Source organism: Octopus bimaculoides, chromosome 21 (assembly GCF_001194135.2).
Source record: "Octopus bimaculoides isolate UCB-OBI-ISO-001 chromosome 21, ASM119413v2, whole genome shotgun sequence".
Lineage (NCBI taxonomy): Eukaryota > Metazoa > Mollusca > Cephalopoda > Octopoda > Octopodidae > Octopus > Octopus bimaculoides.
This window is the reverse complement of record NC_069001.1, coordinates 34,485,050-34,490,645: the sequence shown is the minus strand read 5'-3', so window position 1 is coordinate 34,490,645 and position 5,596 is coordinate 34,485,050. Positions and strand designations below refer to the sequence as shown.

Sequence of the window (5,596 nt, the reverse complement as noted above, 5' to 3'; positions counted from 1 at the left end):
GTGTGTTATGTGAAGTATGAAATCTAAAGGATCTCTAAACTGCTAAGTTTGTTGACTTGAAATTTGAAGTGAATACTGCTGTTGCTGCTGCTGCTAACTACATGCTCTTTTACAGCACAAAATGGCAACCACTTAACAGAGGTTAATTGATGACAAACTAATTTATCACTCATGACAAGAATCTTACTTCACATGAGATGAGGTGGGGGGGGGGGCGTATTCTCTCAGAAGTCAAGGAAGATGTCCAATAACAGTGAATGTTGTTGCTGTTTAGCCCCAGGTCAGCCTTGGTCACATACACCTTTTACCAAATGCATTTAAGCTCAATTTTCCTATCTTTTCTCTTAAGTATTGGGTCATCCCATAAATAATGCCATTTTTTTCGATTGCATACACAGCATTTAACATACAAGCTACAATAAGTTACATGCCTCTAATAACACATTAGTCGGACGAACTGAACAATAAGCTACGTAGTATTTTTGAACCTGAATGATTGCCCAACAATACACAGCATGCTATACAAGCTTGTTCAACTACTGTATTATCAGAGACATGAAATGTATAGTAGCTAGAATTTAAATCCTGTGTATTTTAAATTACACACACACACACACACACATAAATAAAGATATAAATAAAGATATATACGCACACATGTGCACACAACATGTATGCATAATATTTAGTTGTATTTAAATAAGAATTACCATAATCTGTCTTGAATTCTTTACTATGTTCCCCTTCAATGTTATCATTATTATCAAACAGCATCCTATTGATTCGACACTCACGTCATCCCTTATTAGCATATGCTTGCTGGATGCCAATTCACTCTAAACAAATAAAGAATCTGCAAACATCTTTTAAACAAGGAGTAAAGTCAAAAACGGCATCACGGGGCCAAAGTGGAATGAATTAACAACAGATTTTCCCTAGCTATTAGCATAAACCAGGTTCAATGGATCTCTTTCTCTTTCTTTCACTCTCCTGAAATTTAAAACATAAAATAGAGAATTTTACATAGAAACTTGAAAATAGCAAAACAGAACAAGAAATTCTAAAGAGAAGATAAAAAAATATATTTTTAAAAATTGGTTTTCTAGATAATTGGTTCAAAGTAAAGGCATTAAAACATTTAATCTTCTGTTTTCATGATTCAAAATGATGCTCATCTTTCTTCTGACACCTTGTTAATTTTCTAAAATTCTAACCTATTTAGACCTGCCATTCTTCATTAAAACAGTGTGTACTGACTATGGATGTAGCTGCCAAAATAGAACTAATTTTATATGTCGATTCTTCCTTCACCAATTCCAAAATACATCGAAAGGCATGACAGCCAACTGGAAGAGGTCATTTCTAAATTTAGTCTGTGATTTACTTAACACTTAAAAACCACAACTCAAACAACAACAATAACAAAAAATAAAAATAGAATAAACCAGAAAAAAAAAAAAAAGAAACAAGATTCTGTCCATTAATAACTTATTTCTGAGTGATGGATGCTGTAGGAGTTAACCCTTGTCAAAAAAAAAAAAAAAACAGTCAAAATAATATAAAAATAAAATAAAATAAACAAAAATGAAATGAATTTTCAAATAAAACCATATATTTGAAATTTGTCATGACAGAAGTCCAGCTGGTTTCCTGTTTAGGGCAGAGAGTATGTGTTCTGACAAGTGTTCTTGAGAGTAAAAAATGGCTAATCACGTGATTGAGTTAAAGTTTGTTTGCAAGGAAAGCAAAGACGAAGCAACACTGACTGACAGCTAGTGTATGTCTCATCAAATCTGATGTCTTGCTTTTATTTATCTAAAATACCAAGAGATGCTGTTTAAGCTTAGCAGGAGAAATACAGAAATAAGCTTGTTCTTGTCTAATATTTCTAAATGTATATAAGTATATAAACATTATTACTGCTTGTATGTGGTGCGTGTCTGTGAATATGTATGTATGTGTGTATGGGCATGTGTGTATGTATGTACATATATATATGTATATTTGTAAAAAGTAAGAGATTGTTAACACTCACACACACATATGTGCACACACAAATACATATAAATATATAAACACACAAACACACTCTCACACACACACACACACACATATATATATATATGAATGTGCATGTGTGTGTGTGTGTGGATGCATATATATATATATATATATATGTACATGAATACACATTTATGTATGAATACATAAATATGTGTGTATAAATAAATATACATGTGTGTGTGTGTGTATATATATAATAAATATACAGAGAGATACATACATACATACATACATACATGTCCACACATGTCAGATGGTTGGTTTGTGTGTGTGTGTGTGTGTGTGTGTGTGTGTGTGTGTGTGTGTGTGTGTGTGTGTGTGTGTGTGTGTTTGAGCATATATATAAATCAATGAAGACAAAGTACAGAGCCAGGTTGACAGGGAAGCTGGCAGGCAGAAAACCATGCACATACATGTCTACATCATGCATACATGTATGCCTACATATGTACATGTAAACATGTTTGTATGCATGCATGGGTATTGAGAGGATGGAAAGGTTGACAGACAGGCATACACACACACACAAACATATGCACATATACATGCATAAATACACAAATACAAACACACACACACATATTTACAAGCACTCATATACATTCATACACATTCATATGTACATTTATATACATACACCCTACAAATACACACTTAAACAAATACATAAACACACATACAGTTATATGTATCCAAACATACACTCATACATATACATTTAAACAAATTCATGCATACATGCACACACACACATACATACATACATACATACATACATACATACACGCATGCATATATAAATACATACATGTAAACATACATTTGGGCACATGCACATACATATAGATACATACTCATGTGAATACATACCTACATATATGCAAACATACACACATACAAACAAACATACATACATATATACATACATACATACACACACACAGATACATAGACAGACAGAGATACAACCATCCACACAAATCTTCAGTTTGCAGACTCTCGCATCAAACTACTATAGTACACAAAACCTTTTAGTGATCCCACTGATGATGCCAACATCAGGTTAGTGAGAAAGGGTACAAGGCACTGACCTGCCTGAAATAAACCATTGCTTCCCTTTTATCGCAATCTCCATAAATTTGAATAAACCGAACGATAGGTGAGCAACGTTTTCTTTCTCTCTCTCTCTCTCTCTGTTTATCTTTTCTATCTCTTTAATGTTGCACTTGGACAAATTAACATTTCAAAAAACAAAGTGTAAATGAAAAGAAATAAATAAAAGATATATATATATCAGTTAATTATAGTTATTATTATAATTATTAAAACATTATTGTTGTTGTTAAAACATCATCGTTATTATTGTGGTGTTGCTTTTCATATTTCAAATGTAGTCCCTAGTATTTTGGGCCTTTGTAACCAACTGAAGAAATTATTATTATTATTATTATTATTATTATTAAGGCGATGAGCTAGTGGAATCATTAGCTTGACAGACAAAATATTTAGCAGCATTTTTGGCTGCCTTTATGCTCTGGGATCAAATTCTGTCAAGTTTGACTTTGCCTTTCATCCTTTTAGGATCAATGAAATAAGTACCCGTTGAGCACTGGGGTCGATGTAATCAACTAGTTCCTTTCCCCACATTTCAGGCCTTGTGAGCTATCAGCAATAGTAAGTCAGAAGTTGGTGTATGACTATTTCAGTATGAAGAGATACAACAGTATCTGATGACTAGTAACTATTGTGGCTACTAGCGTAAAACAGCAACTACAGTACGACAGCAGTCACACGTCACACTAGTGGCGGAAACCTACTTTACAACAATAGTTATACACTATTAATGTTATTGATAACATAAATTTATCGCAAATATACAAATAAGAAATTTCTTCTATTTTATTTTAAGAAATATTTTCTTTTGCAGGAACAATTTCTGCATCTTATAATATATTATCTAATGTGTCATTCTTTTTTCTTTGGTTTAAAGATCATAAGGTATGCTTTGAGTGAATTTTTGCTGCTATTTCTAGTAGATAAGATGAGCATGTAAAGCCTCAGGTTCCCCTATTAGTTTAACTGATAATCTGTATTTGATGGTGACACAAAAATAAACTAAAGAGGAAAAAGAGAAGCTTCCGCACTTAGCATTTTCCTGAGGAGCATCGCTACAACAAAATGACAATGCAGATTACATAATATGGTGAAGAAGAACATACTTGAGGGTAATATGGTAATGTAAAGAGGAGGAGAAGGAGATCAGGAAGGGGAAAGGGTTAATTTGAAGTGGAGAGCACATGCATTAACCAATTAAAACTCTATTTACCACAAAACCAGATAATTGTGAATTAGAAAATAGCTTCATCCTTCCTACAGTCCACGTCACCTTTATCGTCATTGTCTTTGCCACCACCACCACCACCACCACCACCACCACACCAGCCCCATCATTGTCTCTTCAAGATTTATTCATTTTTATAATTCTAATATCAAAAATTAAAATAACGACTTCTTTTGAGTGTGGATAATTCACCTCTGGAAACATGGGTGTTTTGTTCAACATCCTTAAACAACCCTTATTCAAGGGCCATTTGAGTGGGATGGACTACTTGACGCAAAGAAAATTCTAACTGGGTCCCACCTGCAAGTTCATGTGCTGTTTATATTGATATGAGATCACCATGTCGTGCATATATGGTTGTGATGCATGTGCCTGGTGTACCCTTATCAGACAGGTAGTCATGATGGGTATACTGGGCTTTATGTATTTTACCCCAGTGTCACTTTGATGGCATGCACTGCTCTCTCACTCAATAATACTAATAGTAATAATAATAATAATAATAATAATAATAATAATAAACTACTTGTATTTAGTCCTTAGATGCACTGCAATTCGTTGGAAAAGGGTAAAAGAGGGGACAGAAAGCAGAAATACGTCAAATAAAGAGAGACAGCAATGGAAGCCAAAAGTAAGTGTGTAGTACAGAGGATAAAAGACAAAGAATATTTTTATCCCCTTTATATCGCTCTGCTGCCAGATACATATGTGTCCTTGCCGACATATATGCAAATTTATGGGTATGCATGAGTAGATTTATGGTTAACTGTCTGTCTCTTGATCGGCATTTATTCTATATTGAATAGAAAATCTAGAATGAAATACACAAACTATACAAAATTCTGAAGTCATAAAACAAAAAACAAAATGTGTGGTTTTAAATATAAAATGAAAATTTACAAAATAAAAAAGGAAAGAAATATGAAACGTGTACAAAATGTTATTTTTTCCTCTTTTGTAGAAAATGTTTTTATCGCTGTGTGTGTGTGTGTGTGTGTGTGTGTGTGTGTGTGAGAGTTTGCTGCTGATTATTTTTGAAAGAGATCCTGAAATCAGAGGAACTTTTTGTTTAAAGATGACATCCGTTGATCTATTTCAATAGATAGTATAAATTATGTTCACCATCATGCACAAACACACACACACACACACACACACACACACACACACACACACACACACACACACACA

The 5,596-nt window shown here is 33.3% G+C and overlaps 1 long non-coding RNA gene across 1 annotated transcript in view; it reads left to right on the top strand.

Moving 5' to 3' along the window:
* Window positions 1-5,596, top strand: part of LOC106884501 (uncharacterized) — a 60,171-nt gene that overhangs the window by 22,220 nt on the left and 32,355 nt on the right. The gene's annotated exons all lie outside the window — the stretch shown is intronic.